The sequence below is a fragment of the Pogona vitticeps genome, chromosome 4 (assembly GCF_051106095.1).
Source record: "Pogona vitticeps strain Pit_001003342236 chromosome 4, PviZW2.1, whole genome shotgun sequence".
Lineage (NCBI taxonomy): Eukaryota > Metazoa > Chordata > Lepidosauria > Squamata > Agamidae > Pogona > Pogona vitticeps.
The window spans coordinates 121,399,264-121,421,232 of record NC_135786.1 but is presented as its reverse complement, the minus strand read 5'-3'; the positions used below and the strand labels follow the sequence as shown (position 1 = coordinate 121,421,232).

Here is a 21,969-nt window from a genome sequence, read left to right as displayed (position 1 = left end):
GATTAACCCTCGCTATGCGGAATCGTCGCTAAACGGGTAGGGAAAACGTATTGAAACGCATTAAACTTAGTTTAATGCGTTCCAATACCTTGCTTGCTTACCCGTTCAGCGAGGATTCCCCTTGCCGGCAGCCATTTTCGCGCCCTCGCTAAGCGAGGGCAGGGCGTGAAAACGGCTGCCGGCAGCCATTTCCGGGCTTCCGGCGGCCATTTTGGAGCCACCAAACAGCTGTTCGGCGGCTCCAAAATGGCCGCCGCAATACCCGATCTTCGCAGTGCGGGTTTTCCCCATTGCGAAGATCGGGTATGTTTCCGTATAGCGATCCCGAAAAAGGGATCGCTATACGGAAACATCGCTATACGGTACACTCGCTAAGCGAGGCACCACTGTAATATAAATATATATTATTTGGATCCCTATCTACAGGGAATCAGTTCCAAGCCCCCCATGAAAACTTAAAAACACATGCTACTCTGTTTTCTTGAAAATAAGACCTAACTGAAAATAAGCCCTAGTATGATTTTTCAGGATGCTCGTAATATAAACTCTACTCCAAAAATAAGCCCAGTTAAGTGAAACTCAACCCTCCACCATTGTGCAGCATTGTGCAGCAACCAGAAGAAGATGACATGACTGCATTTGAATAAATGTAGATTGTTGTACATGGGGAAAAAACACTGCCCTAATGCTTTTTTTGGAGCAAAAATTAATATAAGACCCTGTCTTATTTTGGGGGAAACACATGTATTTGGGGGATTTTTCTTTTAATGTTTTTAATATTTTGAGACTGTGGATAAGTAAATCAGTGAATACTGATCCTGCAGATGATTCTACTGGATATGCAGACTTTAGAGGAAGTCAATGACTCTGGAAAACATGGTATACTTCCCTGTCATAGTGCTAAGGTAATATACCAGTTTTGTTTCTATTTACCAGGTATGAATCTACTTTTCTGATACATGCCAGTCTAGGAGACTGAAGTATGAACGAACAGACCAATATGGCCCACTCAGCTAAAAGCTGTACCTCAATGGTAACCTGTTGTTTCTCAAGCACCCAACTTCAGAAATCCAGAATACACTTCAGGCTAAGCCTGTCTGGGGAGACAGAATCCTGATAGACCTGTATCATCTCCCGTGCTATCCCCAAAGCACAACACAGAGAATCCTGGTAGACATAACTGTAATGGGCTCCTATTCTCTGTCTCATCCAACAATGTCTTGATTTCTATGCTAAATGCAAGGCAGGTACAGTGGTGCCTCGACTTACGAACAAGTCACAAAATTTGTGACTCTGGCCACAAAATTTTGCTTCTAGTTGCGACCAGAGCTTCCACTTATAAATAGAAAAAGGCAGGGAAAAATGCAGGAAATTCAAATTGCTAACTGTAGGTGGTGAAAGAGGCTGCTTCTTTGTAGCTCTTTTGCCCCAACAGTTAGAGTGAGTGCGATCAAGGAGGGACTGCCTGGCTTCTACTTCTCAGTGAGCGTGTTTGTTTGCAGGGATGCTTGGGGCTGCCTATTAGGTAAGGTAAGGTGTTGCTTTCTGCTTTTAAAAAACTGTTCTGGGTGCTTTTGCAGTGTGGTTTTAGGCTGGGGGGTTATGTTTCTGTGCTGTGATAGGTCTTGGGGGTTTGGTTGCTTTTTGGCTTCCCCCCTCATTTCCAATGGGTCTGGGGGGTTGCTTTTTTGGAGTCCCCCCATTTCTGATAGGCCCTTGCTTTTTCCTTTGTTTTCTGTGCATTTCCATTCTGCTCCGTTTGTTTTCTGTGCATTTACAATGGGTCCTGCATGCTTCCCTTGCTTTTTACTTTGTTTTCTGTGCATTTCTGACCTTGTTCCTTTGTTTTCTGTGCATTTCCAATCTGGTCTGTTCGTTTTCTGTGCATTTGCAATGGGTCATGCATGCTTCCCTTGCTTTTTTTCTTTGTTTTCTGTGCATTTCCAACCTTGTCTTTGTTCTCTGTGCATTTCCAATCTGCTCCATTTATTTTCTGTGCATTTGCAATGGGTCTTGCATGCTTGATTGCTTTTCTCCTCCCCCTTCAGCCAGAAGGGTTTAATCGCGTTTCCAATGAGTCTTGCAGTGATTTTTTGGTGATTTTTTTAGTTTGGCCAGAACGGATTAATTGCATTTCAATGCATTCCTATGGGAAATGGTGCTTCAACATACAACTATTTTGAGTTACGTCCATCTTCTGGAATGTAAGCTGAGGCACCACTGTATAACTATATAAGAGTGATAGATGGATGGACTGAAAGAAAGGCTGTGAGAAAGAGTAAGTTTCCCAGAGGTATTTGACCAGTGAGTGTTGGGAGAAGAATGCTAAATTAGATCGATTGTGGGTCTGACCCTGCACAGCTGCTCTTAAGTAACATGGTAAAAGTCACATTAGGAAGCAATGCTTGATAAGGAAATTTGCCTTTAAGGTGTTATGAGGATCTGTTGTTTATGCTACAAAAGACTAGTGCACTGTTACCCATTCAGAATTCAAAGTGGAACATGAATCTTCCAGATCTTGAATCCCTGTCTACCTAACATATACTGTAATTGGCTAGTTGTTAGCCCGTAGACAGGTTGGCATGGTAGCCAGGGGATAATTTCTTCTTCAGAAGATGTGCTTTAAGTGCCAGCTTAGGGTGCCCCCTTACTTGATCTTCTGTAACCTTCTTTGTGCTTGTCAGAGTCCTGTGTTCCCTTGTCAATTAAGCAATTATTTTGACTTTGGTTTTTAGCTATCCCATGAAGCACAGGAAAGAAATAAGCAGAGAAGAAAACACACATAACCTTGGCCTACGTGCTACAGCTTCCCTTCAAAAGGTTTAACCTGGTGTCAGGCATTCACTTAATAGGAAGAAAGAGAGACAAGGCATTGCAAGGTCTGGCCAGCATGAGATTTAATTGGTGTGTGGCTGATCAATTTGTCTTGCCCAGGTCACAGAGATTTACTAGTAAGAACTGTTGCTTACTGGAGGTGAGCTGCAGAGGAGAGAGGGTCAGCTGTATTTCCTTTCTCATCCCAGTTAGAGAGCAGAGAAGTGTCATGGCAAGGGGACTCCCTAACCCTACTCCATGCTATGAAACCAGTGTTCTTGGTTTGGAACTCTTAATTTCCTGGAGAAGATGGGATTACAGTAAATTCTGCTAGTAATATTCCCCATTTCTGCTTCCTGGTATTGCTGCATCTTAAGTAACTTCATATAAACCACCACCTCTCTTACTGAATGGATTTGTTTGGTGGGGTTCTGAATACGGTTATAAAGAATGGACGTTATAAACCCGTGTATAATTTTAGTGGCTGGTGGGGAGGAAACGGATTCCATTTGATATCTTGTAGCTGACAGACAAAGTTTGTTCTTCATATACCCCCAGTGGTGTGCTGCTAGAAAGTACAAGAACAAAAACGGCCCACCCCGGGGTTCTCTGCCCAACTCATTACACAGGGCATCACTCCTGACTAGGAACCCAAAGCAGTGGCTGCTGCAAAAACTGCAGGTCTACATGACTTCCTCATAATGGAATGAATGTCCCAGTGACACCTCTCCCTCTGAGGTCATGTGAAAGCAGTTTAGTCCAGAGAAAACTGAGCAAATCGTGCAAAGACATGGCAAGCAGATTCCCATATAGGTGATGCACTGGCTTATCACTGTAGTAAAATCATAGATTTATAGAATAATGAAGTTGGGAGGGGCTTATAAGGCCGCGGAGTCCAACCTCCTGCTCAGTGCAGGAATATAAATCAAAGGACATCTGCCAAGCAGTTGTCTAAGTTTCCCTTGAATGCCTCCAGTGTTGGAGCATTCACCACCTCTGGAGGTAACATATTTTTCTGTGTATAAGATGATACTTTTTCCTAAAATAGTTAGAGCAAAAATTGAGAGTTATCTTATACACAGATGTAAGCTGAACCGCTGGCACGTAGAGCCCTCTCTGTGGGCACGCAAGCCATGCTCTTGCTGCTGCCTATGTCAGCCTGGTGCAGGGTGCGGCACCGCTTGCTGCCGGGGCTCAGCTCAAGCTCACATCGCTGCCTTGTCCCCTGCCTGAAGGAAGCCTGTGAGTGGTGCTGGAGGAGGCGATCAGGGGCAGCAGTGGCAGAAGGAGGAGGCGGAGGTGAAGGAGGAGCCATGCTCAGACACCCCCACAGCTTTCCATTGACTGCAGCCACCTAATTGTCTCCCCCAGTGCCATTCGTGGGCTCCCTTTGGGCAGGGGACAAGGCGTTGGCATGAACTTGAGCTGAGCCCCGTCAGTGGTACTGGAGGAGGTGATCAGGTGGTGACGGCAGCAGCAGGGGGAGGCAAAGGAGGACCTGCGCTCTGCCACCCCTTGGCATGAATCGCAGCTGCCAATTGACTGTGACTCTGGTGCCGCAGGAGAGCGAGCGGAGGAAGCCTGGGCAAAGGCCCTGCCTATATTTGGGGAGGGGGAAAGCATCCCCTGGGCAGCCCTCTGGAGGACACACCGGCCCTGAGGGTGCCTGCTGATTTGGGCACTTGGGCTCACAAGGGTCTTATACATGGGGGCATCTTATATACTGAAAAATACAGTAATTGGTTCCATTGCCACATTGCTCTAACAGTTATGAAGTTTTACTGATATTCAACTGAAATTTAGCTTTCTGTAATTTGAGCCCATTGTTGTGTGTCCTGCACTCTGACTTGATCGCCTCGTGGCGCAGTGGTTAAAACGCTGTACTGCAGCTAAAACTGTGCTCACGACCTGGGGTTCAAATCCCAGGTAGCCGGCTCAAGGTTGACTCAGACTTCCATCCTTCCGAGGTCGGTAAAATGAGTACCCAGCTTGCTGGGGGGGCAATGTGTAGCCTGTATAATTAAAATTGTAAACCGCCCGGAGAGTGCTTGTAGCACTATGGGGCGGTATATAAGTCCAAAAAAAAAAAAAAAAACCCACATCCTGCTCCTCCTCTGAATGACAGCCTTTCAAGTATTTCAAAAGTGCTATCATATCTCCTTTTCTCAAGGCTAAACATGTACAGTTATTTTAGTATTTCCTCAGAAGGCTTGATTTCCAGTGCCCTGATCATCCTTGTTGCCCTCCTCTGAACCTGTTACAATTTGTCAGCATCCTTCTTGAAGCATGGTGTTCAGTCCCGAACATAGTACTCAATACAAGGCCTAACCAGAGCCAAATAGAGGAGAACGTGTACCTCAAGGGATTTGGAGAATATGGTTCTGTTATTGCTGCCTACAATGACATATATATAGCCACATTGCACTATTGGCTCCTATTCAAGATCCTCCCCACTTATAGTTTTGCTGAGCCAGGTATCCCCTATCTTGTAACTGTGTTTTGTTTTTCCTAGGTGCAATACTTTGCACTTATTTTGTTTCTATCTTCCAGGATATTCCATGCTATTCCACCCACCTTTGTGTCATCCACAAATTTGATTCGCATTCCCTGCACACCAATCATTAGTAAAAATGTTGAAGAGTACTGGGCCCAGGACTGAGCCATGGGGTACCTCACTTGTTACCTCTTCCCAGTTGAAGAAGGAGCCATTAATCATCTCCCTCTAGTATAATTCTGTAGTCAACTGTGTATCCACCTGAGAGTTGTTCTATCCAGCGCACACCTAGTTAGCTTACTAATCAGAATATTATGGGTCCCTTTGTCAAAAGCTTTGCTAAAGTCAAGATATACTATGTCTACAGCATTTCCTCTTACTATCAGGGAGGTTACCCTATCAAAAAATAAGATCAGATTAGTCTGAAAGAATTTGTTCTTGGCAACTTCTTGTTAGCTTTTAGTTATTGCTGCTTTGTTTTCTAAGTGCTTGAATAGCAACTGTGATGAACTTGCTTATGAAAGTTAAATAGAATTACTTTATAGTGACAAAGTTAGTCTAGAAATCCATTTGATTTCTGTGTCTAAGTTAGAGAGATGTCCAAGGTCAGTTTGCAAAAGCTCTGTGCAGACCAAGGTGACCTTTATCTCATCGCTAAGCAACTATCTTAGCCCAGTCGGAGCAAGGACATAATTCTTTATTTAAGATTTATGGGACGAGAGAAGAGAGAAGAGCAGGATGGTAGAGAGAAGACTTTCCAGCACGGACGGATGGATGTCAGAAACTTTATTTTTGGAAGGGACAGTAAGATTAAACTCTACCTAATAGAATCTCTAGTTTTATTGAAAATGTAGTTAGTTGTTTGGTATTTTTGTTTTTGTAGAGGAATTATATCTTTTGGTGATGGCTGGGGTTTGGAAATGATTGATTATGTAAAGATGTCTTGTTTTGCTTGTTTAAAATAATTTCTTTCTAAATTCTATTTTTCTAATAAAATAAGAAAATGCTAAATGTCTGGAAGTTGGCTTCTTAGATAGACCATAAGCTACTATAGTTAATTGGCTACTTTAAACTGATGTATTTAATCAGGTCACGTTCATGCTACCAATTTGGGGTCCTATATATTAAATAGTACTAGGATGATTAGATCTCCTAGAATTCCTATAAGTGTTTTGTTCTTTGTTAAATCAGGTCAGACTTGGGAGAAAGAATGATTCAGCTGCCCTAGGGTAAAATTAATGGACCCAGTTTTGCCTGATAAGGAGGTGATCATTCCGGACCCTCTCTGTTCCGTGGAAAAGCAGTTTCTTCGGAAGCTTTTCTGACATAGTGGCAGCGTTGGATCTTAACCATGCGCCTTGCTTAAGGTGCTAGTTAATTGTTTTATAGCATGGTGGCCGCATCGGATCGTAAACACACGCTTTGCTTAACGGCTTAATAGCGCTGTTAATTGTTTTATGGAGGCAGACAGTGTTCGCATGTCTGCAGAGTGAAATCTGGCTCTTGTGCCTAGTAATTGGTTTATGACTGGAGAAATTTCCCTTGCGTAAGGTTTAGGCCGAGGCGGGGAGAGATTCTTTCAGTTGTTGGTAATTGTTTTATGACCGGGAAAGTCCTATGCGAAAGGTTCAGGCCGATGCTAGGAGAGATTCTTCCAGTGGTTCAGTGGTTTAGTAGGAACAGTCAGTTGCTGTTCTAAAGCACAAGCTCTAGTCATCAAGATGACAGAGTGGCAAGATTTTGTTGTTTGCTTTAAGTAGCTGGAGGCTATAAGAAGCCAAACAGGATTGAACAAGAAATTAAATATAGTTTAAAAAATTTCCAACCCTAAACCAGAATCTAAAAGACAGATTCCTGAGGGAATTGGTAGTCTCTGTCAAGTTGACAGATTTATTGTTTTACAGCTTCTACTCTGAACTAAGTGATTCGGCAACGGCTACAGGGAGAGAAAAAAAATGGCTTTTAGCAGGCGTTCCTCACTGCCTGAGCTAACTGTAGACAAAGAGATTTTGGAAGCAATGGAACACAGTGCTTTGCTGCAGAGTGGAGCCAGACCAAGAATTATTAGTAGTTCGTTGCAAATACCAAAGGAGTTCCATATGAGAAGTGCAGTTACAAAATTCACAGAAGAAGATGTCCAAAGGCTGAGGTCAGAGAATCCAGATGTATCTAAGTCCCAAGTAAGGGCGAAAATAGCACAGCAGTACCCTGGGACGGAACATGTTTCAACTCAGAAGGACCTGCTAATGGAGGAGATTCTTGTTGATGACCAGAGGTCAGCAGGAGCAGTGGCAGATGCCAGCAGCAGTCCCACAGATCAAAGGGATGTGAGTTTGAAGTTGCAAGAGCAGCTTACCCTGATGATGGCAGATTTCATGGATTGCCAGAAACAAGGGGTGAACGCGCATATAGCTAGTGAGCTCCAAGCTAGAAAATACCACGAGATGAAATTGAATCTTTTGCAGAAGGAAATTACTGAGAAACAGCAGGCCAAAGACTCTGTAGGGAATATTGATAGAAGAAACTTGCCTTATTACCAGGAAGGGGATGATTTATTTTCATTTTTGTCACTTTTTGAACTTTCCTGTGAAGATCTGAATGTGTCAAAACGTTTGTATTTAAAAGATCTACGATCTCAAGTCTCTGGAGAATTAGCCACCCTTTTAGCCTGGGTTTCCAGTCAAGACTTAATTTGGGAACAGTTTAAACTCTTAGTTTACCAAAGAGGAAGTTTTACTCCAGAACTGCTATGTCAACAATTCAGAAAATTAAGAAAGACCCCTCAAATGAGTTATTCTGCTTTGGCAGATCAGATAGAGTTGTTAGGCGATCGTTGGTTAGAAGCTGCCAAGGTCAACACATTCAAGGACTTGAGAATGCTGCTGTACATGGAACATTTTTTAAATTTGGTACCCCCAGAGCTAAAAAGTAGTTTGTTGGAGAAAAATTGTACTGATATACAGACATTGGCTCTAAAAACTGATGAAATAATTTCCTTTAAGAGGAGTGAAACTACCACCAGAGTTAAGCCTATTCCAGAAGTGCCTAGGAGGCAGCCAATATGATGTTAAGAAACCAGTTGTGCAGGAACCTAGATAGTCCTTCGCTGGGGAGCGCAGAAGCATGGCCCCTAGCCAGACTAAGTTACCCCTTGCTTGTTTCCAATGCGGAGGAGCCCATTTAAGAAAAGACTGCCCAAGACTGTCTGTACCAGCTAGCCAAGATAAAAAGCCAGTTGGCAAGACACCCATACCTGCACCACGGAAATTCAAGCAAACGACCCCAAAAGTGAATTATATTAGTGCTACACCACAAGAGAATCAATGGATACCAGCAGAACAGCAAGTAATAAATCAACCAAGCATTTTTCCTATCCAGAGACAGGAAGAAGTCAACCTAAATTCTACTTCTTCTCAAGCCAGTGGAATGCAAGCAGCTGTACCAAAGATTGTGCCAAGGATAATGGGTTTACGGGTAGCCCAGATTTCAACTACGGTAAATCAGAACACACCCTCAGGGGAAAAGTTTTCTATGATGGACCCGAGTTGTATTCTACCAGAGGAGCAATTTTCCTGGACATTGCAAAATTTTTCTGAGCCCGTGACTTTATATTTTTCTTCGGGAGATTTGAGTATAAATGCCTCTCGCGACACAGCTGCAGATATTTCTTCAGTTAATAAACGTTTTGTAGATCCGGAACTGATTTTGAATAACCTGCAATGTCCTGTGAGAACCTATGGGTCTGGTGAAGTAATCGAGAGATTTGTGCCACTTGTCTATGTACAAATAAGTTACAAGAATTGGAAAGGTCCCAAATATGTGTTAGTCCATGAAGGCAAACCTGATTTTTTGTTAGGAAATGATTTGGCATTTTAAAACCACCAACACACTTTAAAATCAGCTACAGTACAAGTAGTAACACATTCTCAAAGCAAAACAATGCAGCAAATTCCACCTGATGATTTCTCTGAAGAGCATTCAGATGGACAAGTAATGCAACAGCAGCCTCTTGTGGACGAATCTGATAGTACAGCTAAGTCAAAGATTGAGCCAGAAGATTTACCTATACCAATGGGTTCAGCTGAGTTTAAGGTAAAACAGTTGAAGGATCCTACCTTAGATTCTTTGAGGGCACAGGCCGACAGTTACGCAGTGCAACCTGTGCATCAGCAAGTGAACTTCTTGTGGGGACAAAATGGTCTTTTGTACCAAGAATAAAGCTAATGAACAGGCGGAACCAGTTCAACAGTTAGTGATTCCAAAGGAGTACTGAGAGAAAATTCAGCAGATTGCCCATGATAGTCCAAGTAGTGGCCATCTTGGAATACAAAAGACTTTGAGCAGAATTTCTCAGCATTTTTACTGGCCCGGTGTTACCAAAACAGTCAAGGATTATGTTAGTTCCTGTGATTATTGTCAGTGAACAGGGGGCCAGACCGACAGCACGAAGGTGGAAATGCAGCTCATGGAAATTCCAGACCAGGTGTTCCAATATCTACAAATGGACGTATTAGGACCTTTTGTGCCAACTAAGTCTAAAAAAAATTACATAATCTCATTCATCTGTCAAACTAGTAGATGGATCGAGGCCTACGCAATCAGCAACCTATAAGCACAAACTATCGTTCGAATTTTGGTGGACTTATGTTCTCACATAAGTGTACCTACACAAATTATCTGTGATCAAGCTGGTGCTTTCAAAAGTGAACTGATGAACAAAATTTGTGAAATAAGTGGAATTAAACTTAATTATAGTGTCTCGTATCATCCAGAATCCCATGGAATGGTGGAAAGAGGTCAACAAACTTTGCTGAGGATGATTAAAACCTTAGTTCAAGAATACGGGAACATTTGGTTCGTTTTGTTTGCCTACCACAGTGCACCCCATGTTTCTCTTGGAGGTTTTTCTCCGAGTGAAGTAGTCTTTGGGAGAAACCTACAAGGACCTTTGGATTTATTGAGCTCGGATTGGGAAGGTGTGGTAAGAAGCAGTACAATTCCAGTCGCTGATTTTGTAAGGAACCTGCAAGAAAAACTCTTAGCCGTCCAAGAATTGGCTAGAGACAATTTGTTAGAGGCTCAAACAAAACAGAAGTTCTACCATGATAAGAAAGCCCATCACCGAGAATTTGCAGTAGGTGATTTAGTACTTGTGCTAAACCCGCTCAGACCTTCTAAGTTGGAAGTTGTCTGGGAAGGTCCAGGTGAAATTGTACAAAAAGTGGGAAATATAAATTATTTGGTCAAAATGTTGAATTCTACCAAGAAACCTGTAATGTATCATGTCAATAGTTTAAAATTGTATAGAGACAGATCAGCAATGGTTTTTCAGTATCATGTTGCGTTTTTTCAAACTGAAAATGAACCTGTTGATATGTTGGCTGAATTAGAGAATGCGGGTACTTGGTCTGATAATATTGTATTAACAGGTACCACCGATCAAAAAGAAAAGCTTTATCAAATTCCAGAGAAATACCAAAAAGTTTTTCCAGACAAATCTGATAGTACCAATTTGGTGAGAGTCATTGAACATAATGTAACTAATCGTTGAAAAATGTGTTCGGACATTATATTGTTACCCTGAGTAAATGTTTAACATTGACTAACTTGTTCTTTTCTGTATTCCAATAGAGATGTATTTAATCATAAATAAAAATGTATTGCTGTTATTGGTATATTTCTTACTTTAATACTTTGTTAAGATAAGTGTAAGTTTACATGTATTCATATTAATCATGATTCAGCTGCCCTAGGGTAAAATTAATGGACCCGGTTTTGCCTGATAAGGAGCTGATCATTCCGGACCCTCTCTGTTCCATGGAAAAGCAGTTTTTTTGGAAGCTTTTCTGACAGCAACCACTTAATATCGTATTTTTCACTCCATAAGATGCACCTGACCATAAGACACACCTAATTTTTAGAGGAGGAAAACAGGAAAAAATATTCTGAACAAGTACAGTACAAGGAATGGTTCCCACAAAGAGCGCCGGAAGTAAAACTCCGTCCCCTTTCAGAGAATGGTACGCTCTGTCTCCGTGTGTGTGCCTACAACTGCTAAGGCATCAGGGGTAGGGAGCTGCCAGCTCCCTTACTGCCCCAGCCAGCTCATCATCTCTATGGGACTCGTCAGTTGCCTGCTCATGGTCCAGAAGCACTCCTAGGCCCTGCCCCAGAAGGGGAGGAGAAGGATGGCATAGTGGCGATGGCAGCGGTGGGGTCTCAGCCTGGTGCTGAACGAAGCAATATCAGCGGCAGGCATGAGAGGGGGAAGCTGGAGGCGTCAGTGTAGAAGATGGGAGGCATAGCTCGCCTCTTTCCCTATGGAGTTGGGCTTTCGTTGCCAGTGGTGGGAAGCCAAAGAAGATTCCCAGGGCCTCCTGTCAGGCTTGGGTTGGGGTCGGGAGAGTAAAAAAAAGACTAGTGGGTGGGAGGGATGAGGAGGAAGCTGGAGAAAGAAGATACTGCTCTTTGTGGAGGTGAGTGAGTGCGTGGGGGTTGCACCACGTGACTCTCTCAGGCGGCACGTCCCCGGCAATCCTCCTGCCAGGAGGGGGGATAGGATTGACACAACAAATATCTGCCTCATCGCCCACGCAGAAAGGAAGCTTGCATTTGAGGCGCCATTGGGGGTGAAGGGATGTGTGCATCCCCCAGACAAATGCCTTCACATTTGTCTGGGGGATCATACATAGTCTTTGGGGGGAAAACTGAGCTAAAATGGGAATTGAGAACCTCTGCCTTTTCTTTGTCTTCTGTCATCATTTTTCCATCTCCATTCACTGGTGAGCCACTGTTTCACTTCTTTGCCTTTTGCTACACACATACCTGAAGAAAGTTTCTTTGTTTCTTCTAGTGTCTATAGCTAATCTCAACTCATTCTCAGCTTTTGCCCTCCTAATGCCATCCCTGCAATTCCTTGCTATTTGGCTCTACTCTTTTTGGTAGGGGAATAGGTAGCTCTCTAATTGTTATAGCTCACATCAGCTGTGGCCACCAAAGCCAATGGTAAAGGACCAACATCTAGAAAGCCAAACATTCCCTGTCCTTGGCCTCAGCAGAACTCTTCCTCCACCTGAGCTGGGTATTTCAAAGATATTTGCTAAGCGTTGCTACCAGGCCTCTCTCCTAGGTAAACAGTACATCACTCCTGGCCTTTCTTCCACTTTCCTGCTTCATCAAGCTCATCATGCTGAGTGTGTTGGTATCACAGAGCTGCACAGTAAGATTTGGTATTACTCAAAACCCTGCATTTTTTTCTGCACCAACACTGACCCTATGAAATCTATCCCTGTCTCTCCTTTGTATCTCAGCCCCTTCCCCCACCCTCTGGAATTCATTTCAAAAAGTAGAAGACAGATTCCGTTGGTTTCTCATGCCAAAAAGCTGCTATTGAGGCTTGTCAGATTAATTTCCCCTGGCATTTGTCATGGATGCAGCGTTGGCAAAGAAGTGGAAGGCTCCATCATGTACCTTTTTAGCACTCATGCCACTGAGGTCGAGTGGGAGGCAGGCAAGAGGATGGCCTGTACAATTACATTTAATTAAATATCCTGTAACCCAAATTATTTAATTACTGGGGCTTCCCACAGTAGCTGAGCTGACTTAATGAGGAAGGCTGTAAAAATGACAAGGGAACAGATTGCATCCCCAACATCTGAAGGGAAGCAAGAAGGAAGAGGAGGGGGAAACAGCCTGTCTTGAAAATGAAAATTACGCACCCCACAGTTGGAGCCGAATGCACATAAAGACAGAACATGATACTGACCCATAGATTTACTTTTGAGTAAACCAAATTCATTGAAAAATCACTAATTCATCCACTTGTATTCATATACAAATACAAATCAATGATTTTTTTAGTGATTTTTTAGTTTGTTGCCTCATTTGGCTACAGAATGCCGCTCCTGGCATCTAGAGATACCAAAATTGCAGGGACGCTTCTTCTGACTCTGCCCTAAAAAATGAATTGACAAATTGTTGGCTTGTCAGAAAAAAAGCATGAATTCATAATTCCTGATTCATCAACCTCGATTCACGAAAATTAGTAACCATTTTTTTCTGATTCATGCCCACTTCTATTACAAAACATGATAATAGTATAGGGGAAGGAAGGGTATGATAGAATATGGATAGGCAGCTGTAGCAAGCCACTGTCTTGCCTCTACCCATCCAGGCCTATAAGAGTGCCCACTACTTCTCTTCAAAAACTTGCTGCCACCAACCTATCCTTACAATCAAAAGGACAAGGGTTTCTTTCAAACAAAATAAAGTGTTTATTGATTACACAAAATAAAAAGGGTGAATCACTCTTATAAAATTAAGTTGACAATCACTGTTTCTCAGACACTAGCTCACACAGACTTTTTCCCTCACTGACAGGCTCTCTCACTCTCAATCACTCTCTTTAATTACTCATCTCTCAAACTCTGAACTGATCTCTCAAATCTCCTCACACACACCTTATATAACCCAACTCCTCCCACTTCTGCACCACCCTCCGTCCTCTCATTGGCTGAGGTTCCCCTGCCCAACTGTGACGGACAGGTGAGAGCAGAGCTAAACGCCACAGCAGCACCATTAGATGTAGACATTGGTGGGACCAGGAAAGGATGTGAGCACTTATATGACAATCATATAAGACCCCAGGAAGAAGGTAGGCACTCTAGCAGTCTGCTTCCTCAATCTTATCTGTGGTGTCACCAGAGAAAGAGCAAGCTAAACAAAACAGGGTGTGTCCTAGGCTACATTACAGGCCAGAGCACTGTCAGAAAAACAATGGATGCACCCAAGATGGTGTAAAACCTTTTGCTCCAGGCCAGCTCTTCAGTCTGAATAATGCATTGCATGTTAATACTGGCCACACTGCCTTGAATTGCCTTGCTTTACCTACTGAAGCTTGAGCCACTGTCTGATCTGCAGTCCATTCAGAAGCACATATCTTGTGTATTGCCCATTTGACCATTATCTACCTCGTGTCCAACACAAGCCTAGTACATCCTGTTGCAAAGCCAGGCCCCAACCCAGTCACATTTTTTTTCTTTTGCTCATTTGAAGTTCCACTCACATTGCCCTGAATTTCAGCTCCTGCTGCTTTCATTTCATGGGAACTAGAAACCTGCTATGCTTAAAAGAAAGCTGAAATTCTCAATTGTCAGATGTATTTGATGCAATGTTAGAAGCCAGAGGCCATGTTTTCCTGTTTGCATCACAGCCATTCAACAAACTATTACTTCTTCCCATACCACAGTCAACTAAAATATGAAGACAAATATTTTCTTTCTGACAACTTGTTGTATTTGCACATAAACATCAATACCCGTGCACTTCACTGCTAAGAGTTTTCTGAGATTCTGTAAGACATGTGACTTTGAAGTGGACATTACGAGCATCCACTGTTACATTATACTGTATAAAGAATGTCTGATGGAGTTTGCAAATGCTGTCATATAGGCTATAAATCAATTGGAAACCAGCAGAGGGTTTCGGGGGGGGGGGGTCATGTTCCTGCAGAGAAAGGTGACTGCCTAATTCCCAAAACAGTAGATTTTTACCTGCCTTTAAATGAGTTTAATTCAAATCTGGTCATGCATATTAAAGCTATGTGAGCAGAACACATAATTAGCACATCACTCTTGATATGCTGCAACTGCTTGTAAGTCACATACAAAGCCAAAGCAATCTATAGTTATCGATCAATGCTTTATTAAGCATCTATTAATCATTCATCTACTTTTTTCAAAAAACATTATAAATGAGAATTTAGCATTGAAAAATAAGTGACTCTCAGCTAACCTTTAGCCCCCAAATCTCCATTCATTGTATTTTTATGTATTTAATGTCCTTCCTTTCTCCTAACAAAGAGATATAAGGTGGTTTACAAAAAATTAAATAAGTATTAAGACAAAATTAAAAATACAATAAAGTGTAATATTAAAAAGTAAACGTATTACCAATTAAAACGACTCAACAATAGCCTTTTAAAACAAGTTAAAAGGACATTTAAAATTAATTTAAAAGTGCAACTTGACCATTAAAAAACTTTGCTTAGCAGCCAGCTACTTACTAAAAGCCTGTCTTTAACAAGGAAGGCAGTTGAAGGACAGCGGGGAGGCAGTCAGCCTGGTTTCTCAGGGAAGGAATTATAACTCCTATGAGCTGTGACCAAAAAGGCCCTCTGCCACATCCTCACCATCCATGCTTCTGAAGGTGGCAGGATCAAACAAAAGGACTCGCAGGAAGCGGAGCTTTGTTGCGGTGCTGCCAGCAGCCCTTGGGAACAGCTCCCAGGAAAAGCTGGAACTGCCCGGTCTGGGGTCCCTCTAGAAATGGGGGATTGAAGGGGAGACCAGGAAAGGTCTTTCTGAAGCAGTTGGTGAGCCCCAGAAGGAAGAAGATTGGGCAGTAACCTGATTTTTCTTCCCTCTGAAAATTCACCCGAGCACAGATTGAAGACGGGAGCCATCTTGGCAGAATAGCTGTGAGCAACCCCCACCCCCGAGGAGAGGAGAACAAGAAATATGGCTGAAAATATATAATAACAAAGTAAGTTGAAGCCTTTGATTTATGAATAACCACATTAAGATGAAAAAGAAATTAGAGTGAAAATACTTGGCCGAAAGAAGATAAGGAGTGGTGAGTCTTGCTTGCCAGCCTGCTTCTTCAAAATGAAACTGATTCTTAAACAGCAGGTTGGCTCAAGGCCAAAAGAGTTACTCCAAGGCCAAAAGAGACAGTGAGACAGAAAAATCTTGTGTTTCTGGAAAAAATCCCAGAGGGAAATGCTACTGGACAGGCTTTTAGAGACTGAAATTTTGCGAATACTATTTAGTCTGGATCTTTCTCCCTAGACTGTGTGGGACTCTATTAACAGAATCTTTCTGGGTTTTCAGAGAAGCTTTTGGAAGTTAGAAAACGGACTGTGAATCACCAGTGAGATGATGTAATCGGCTAGATTGAGGAGCTAGGAAAACCAGGATTGGAGTTTGATGAATGGACTTTGATAACAGAACCTTGCTGGGTTTTAGAAGGAGAAATAAACTTTTGGAAGCAAGAAAATGGACTGTGAATCAGCAGCGAGACAAACGCAACTGAATAGACTGAGGAGCTAGGAAAACCAGGACTGGAGTTTGACGGATTATAAGCATATCTTTTGGAGAGACTGTCTTCCTGTCTCTGCTGTTTAGTCTGGACTTTTTCTTGTTTGGACTATTGTGGGACTCTGATAATACTGCCAAGGTTGTAATTTAAATTGTTGGGCTAAAAGTTGATTTATATACTATAATATCTGGGTAAGGAGGGGAGAAAGTACCCAGGGGAGGTTTATGATGATGGGTTTGGTTTGTTGATAAAATAGTGGAAACTAAAAGTATTATTTATACAGACCATACTCATTGGAAAGATGGAAATGGCCTCCAAAAAACTTAAATATCAACTGTTGGGGACTTTGTCAGATAAAGAATGGCAGGTTACCATGCAAATGATAATAATAACAGGATTTCAGCAGGTAAATGAGCATCTCAGCCAGATGGAAGATTTGATGAAAGAGAAGTCATCAGATGTTAAACAACAGTTAAATGAAACTGTACTAACTCCAGAACTGTTTTTATTGAGTGTGATGCCAGGTAACACAGATGGGATGAAGAGTTACCCAGTGAGCTATTTAGCTACAATAACCAGAAAATGTGATGTTAAAAATCGGATTACTGTCCTGGATTCATCCTTCTCTTCCAAAAACTGGAAGAAAACAGAGCCATGGAAACAAGAGAAGCCTACTGAGAAAATATGGGAGGTGACAGAAATGGATACTTTTTCAGGCATGCTGAATGTATGTCTAAGACAGAAGGAAATTGAAAGAGCGGATGTATTTTACAATTGGTCTCGGTTTCCTGATAAGTGTTGGAGTAACTTAGATTTAAACTAAAACATAAATGTAAGTTGATAGCTAGAGGGTAATCAAACAGTTTTTTAAAAAAGAAAGTTGAAAGTTGATTTTTAATTGAAAAATAAATAGATTGGATGCTTGTATATTTAATTTGAATAGACTAGATGATTGTATATTCTGTGTTCTCCTATCCTTAAAATGTTTTCCCCATCCCTTCCACTTCCTTTTACCTTTTGTATTCCCTACCCTATTCCTAGTAGTTTAAAAATAATTTTTTTTTTTTAGAAAAGAAAGGACTCACTTAAGTTCTTAAAAACCAGGGGGCATCATATGGGTATATACAGTCCTTAAGACAGCTTGGGCCCAAGTCCTCTCAGTCTTTACAGAAGCCGGGTGGAAATAGATCTAGATAATCCTGCTCATCCAAGAACCCCTGAGGTTGAAAAGGCACCACATCATCCAATACAGTGGTGCCCCGACTTACAACCGTCCTGACTTGCAACCAAATCAAGTTACAAACAGCTCCAGTCGCAGCATTTTGCTTTGACTTGCGACCAGGGCTTTGAGATACGACCAGAAAAAAGGTGGGGAAATTTGAACCGCTTTCCCTCCTTTTCTCCTTCAGTTGGTGAGCAAAGAGGCTGCTTCTTTGTAGTTCCTTCACCCCAGCGGTTAGAGAGTGTGCGTTCTGAGAGAGGCTTCGACTGCCTAGTACTGCTTTTTGCTTTAAAAATTTTTAAAAACTGCCTGTTCTGGGTGAGTATTGTACAAGGTTTTGCAGCGTGGGTTTGGGTTGGGTTGGTGGGGGTTATGTTTCTGTGTTTATTAGTCCCTGCTGGAACAGGTTTGTTTGATTCTCTGGCTCCTAAGGTTTGGGCTGGTGTATGTGGGGGGTATTTTTCTGTGTTGTTCTGCTGCTCCGTTCTGCTGGAACAGGTTTGTTTGATTCTGTGGTTCCTAGGTTTTGGGCTGTGTGGGGGCGTTATGTTTTTTTAATTCCCTGCTGGAACGGGTTTGTTTGATTCAGGGGTTATGCACAAACTTTTGTCTGAGGGGTCTATGTACCCCAGTGATGACCTTCTTACTTTCCTCTTTTCCCCATTGTTCCCTCCCTCCCTCCTTTCCTGCCCTTTTTTTAACCTTTAAAAACGTCTGGAACGGATTCATCACGTTTCAGTGTATTTCCATGGGAAATGATGCTTTGAGTTATGACCAACTTGAGTTATGACCATCATTTCAGAATGGATTACGTTCACAACTCAAGGCACCACTGTACTGTGCACAAGAATGAGGCACTGAAAATTGACTAGAATTGTGCAGTGCAAGAACTGCCTTTTTTAATCAGGCCAGAATTCTGGCTTGTTCTACAGACACATTCACAATTCCCTTTGCCATTCAGCCAATTCCCTCACTAGCTAGTTTTATGAGACAGGAAAGGCAAGAATCCAACACACATGTGGTGTTTTTCACCTTTATAAGGATCCACATCTGCAGGCTGTGAAACATATCCATTAGTACAGAACAAAAAGGGGCTAAATTACATCTACAGGACCTGTGTCAAGTGCATCATCCAAGTAAGAGTGGACCTGAGCAATTTTAGCCTGCAGAGGGCCACAATGTACCAGGTCCCTGACAATTTGTTTGTTTGGTTGTTGTGGGTTTTTCGGGCTCTTTGGCTGTGTTCTGAAGGTTGTTCTTCCTAACGTTTCGCCAGTTTCTGTGGCCAGCATCTTCAGAGGACAGCACTCTGTGCTCTGGTGTAGTTGGCTTGGGAGTGCAGTATTTATGGCTGTGAGATAGGTTTTTGTCTTTTTTTCTATAGATGGATGATTAGTATGTCTTGTGGGTGTATTGTTGTGCCCTTTTTGCCCTCCTCCAATCATCTGGGACCTCACCCATTTCTCATGATTTCAAAAAAGTAATGGACAGAGGTTCTAAGTACTCTTAGATATAGTTCATCCAGCCCTGGAGTCAATCAGGGCTCCAACAGGGTCACCTATCTAGGTGACAGGAAAGGTCTTCAGCATTGTTAAGGAACTTTTCTGATTAATTAGCTTCCTTAATTCCCCCCACCCCAGCCATGCAGAGTTCCAGTAAATCTAAAGCCCACCAGGTAATAAACTATGGCAAAAGAATCACAAAGAGTTCCTGCACATTCACATCACCAGTATCCCTCCCTGTCCAAAAGAACAGGTCTTGCAGCATTCCTGTTACTGCTTGGAACACACTCAGGTTTGTCATGGAGGTCATGAATGAAGTCCGAAACCACTGTCCTGGCATGAATGTTGAAGTACCACCACCACAACAAGCCAAGAGGACTTCAACATCACCCTGGAAACCAGATCAGTTAATTCAGGCAGGAAAACAGTTATGTAATGGGACATATACCAGCCTTCAGACAGACACACAGTAGTCTGTCAAAGTGTGGTATGTGGCATCTGGAGAAAGGAATGCTCCTGACAAATGCTGCTTCACAGAAAAAACAGAAAAACCCAGCTGAAAAATATTACCCACCCACTCCCGCCTTCTTCAAGCCAGGTCTCTGTAATACAGATCATTTCTTCAGGATCATGTCCTGGATGCTTGTTGTTTTGCCATTCACAGGACTGGCATTAAACAACAGCATTTTCAACTCAGGAGGTCTGATGTCAAGACTACCCAAGAGACACTCTTCTCCCTCCTACATAGCTGCTGCCCACCCATACATCTCCCCCTGCCCTGTGTAGTTCTGATGGCCACTCCCAGTTTCTTTTCAATAGATTTTTAAATAAGCAAAAATGAGCAGCAAATAAAAAGCAACAAATGCAAGATTAATATAAGCCTAGCTAGAGGATGGGGTGAGGAGTACAGGAAGATAAAACTACAGCAAACAAGTTCTGGGGAATCCTATGATAGTTCAAGGATAGTTCAAGGAGCAGGAAAGCAAGGCAGCGAGGTTATGGTTGAAGTTGGCTATTCCGGTAAGCGGTAGAATATCCTATGTACTCTCTCTTAAATCAGTGGTCCTCAACCTTTTTCAGTCTGTGGACTGGCTGGGGAAGGCAGGGCAGCCCCCACGCTCGCACACATGCACAAATGGTGGCATGGTGCTCAAACAGACGCATGCATGCGCATGCACAAACGGTAGCGCAGCACTTGTCTGGGTGCCCGCACGTGCACACACATGCATGTGCAAATGGTGGCGCGGCACTCATATGGGTGTGCTGGAGCATGCACGCAGCCACAAATGGGCTGTGCGGGGGTGAGTGTATGCTTGGGGGGTGGGAGGTCTGGCTTAGCGTCCCGGTCCGGCTCAGGCCATGGAACGGAATGGACCATGGGCCGGGGGTTGGGGACCTCTGTCTTAAATGGTCTCAACAGCAACATACTGTATAATGCTGAGACATGTCCAAAGTGCTGCCTCTGGCAAAAGACCTGCTTGATATACTTGCAGGAGGAGAAGCCACAACGAGGGAGCCAAGCCCAGCATTTCAGCTGCCACCTTCTCATCCCTCAAGAGCAGACCTGGGCAAATTGTGGCCCGCGAGCCACATATGGCCCGAAAGGCACTCCTGTCCGGTCCGCCGGTCATTGCTTCAGTCAGGCCCACCCGTCGCCACTCCTGTCCGGCCCACCCATCGAAGTGTGAGCTCCAGCTCCCGTTACCCAGCACAGCAGTAAGCAAAACTCACACGAGATCCGACGCTGGGATCACGTGAGTTTTGACTGTTACTCTTGAGCCACAGGCTGCGGAGCCTGCGGCTCAAGAGGCAGGAAGCAATCCTTGCACAGGCAACGTGATGACGCATGCGTGGGATAGAAGACAGTCGGAGAGGAAGACTGCGGGGGAACAGAGGACAAGTGAGTTAGCTCAGTGTTGGTTTTTTTTCCTTGTTGTAGTGCTCTAACAGTTAAGACATTTTTCCTGATATTCATATTGAACCCATTATTATATGTCCTGCATTCTGGAATCATCAAGAATAGATCCTGCCCCTCTTCTGTCTGACTACCATTCAAGTATTTGAAAAATGCTATTATATCATATCTATGTTAGGATTTAGCCAGAAAATGCCACAGATCCAGATATTTGAGGAGCTTCACTGATTCTACCTATATAACTGAAAGGTGGTAAGTAATCATTTCAGCCCATATTAAACAAGAATATGTGGAATCTCCTTAAAAAATGTTGCCGATCTTATTAAAACTCTTTTCACTTCTCCCAAAAACTATTTGGATGTTTCACCTGAGAAGTAGTCATTTCTCCTGAATTTCCCTTTATACTTTGCTTTAGGTAGAATTCACTGCCAGCTTTAATGCTAAATAAAGTGCAACAAATTATGTGTGCTATGTCATCTGGAAGAGACTGTACAAGAAATAGCATAGGAAGTGGAGAAAGCAGATAACAAAGCTAATTGAAAAGGCCAGAATAATTTCAAGTGGGTGGAATGAAATAATGGAATGGCTAATGGCTCCCGTTGCCCTCCACTGGGGTGGGGGTAAAGCACATTATGGTGATTCATATAATAGCAGTCTCCTAAGACCCTCGCAACCACAAAACGAGGCAATTCATTCAGGTTGCCATTGTCCTGGCAAATTGTCTGTCAGCAGAAATAACAACAATTAAAAGCAGGCTGGCAGGCATAGAAAAGCTAATCCTTCCCAATGGTTGATCTGTGGCTACCTGATCAAAGAGGAGTGGTGGCACTAATGAGGTGTAGGCCTCATCAGTGCCTTGAGAGGTGCCCACTGAAAGCCCTCTCAAGCTCTAGAGGTGGAAAAATGTAAACTTTTGGACTCCCAG

General features: G+C 42.9%; 2 protein-coding genes across 10 annotated transcripts in view; one reads left to right on the top strand and one right to left on the bottom strand.

Annotated features, from left to right (window-relative positions):
• Positions 1-21,969, top strand: part of LOC144589109 (uncharacterized) — a 360,030-nt gene that overhangs the window by 16,778 nt on the left and 321,283 nt on the right. The gene's annotated exons all lie outside the window — the stretch shown is intronic.
• The window catches only part of TNR (tenascin R), a 618,967-nt gene that overhangs the window by 414,376 nt on the left and 182,622 nt on the right, over positions 1-21,969 (bottom strand). The window lies entirely within an intron of this gene.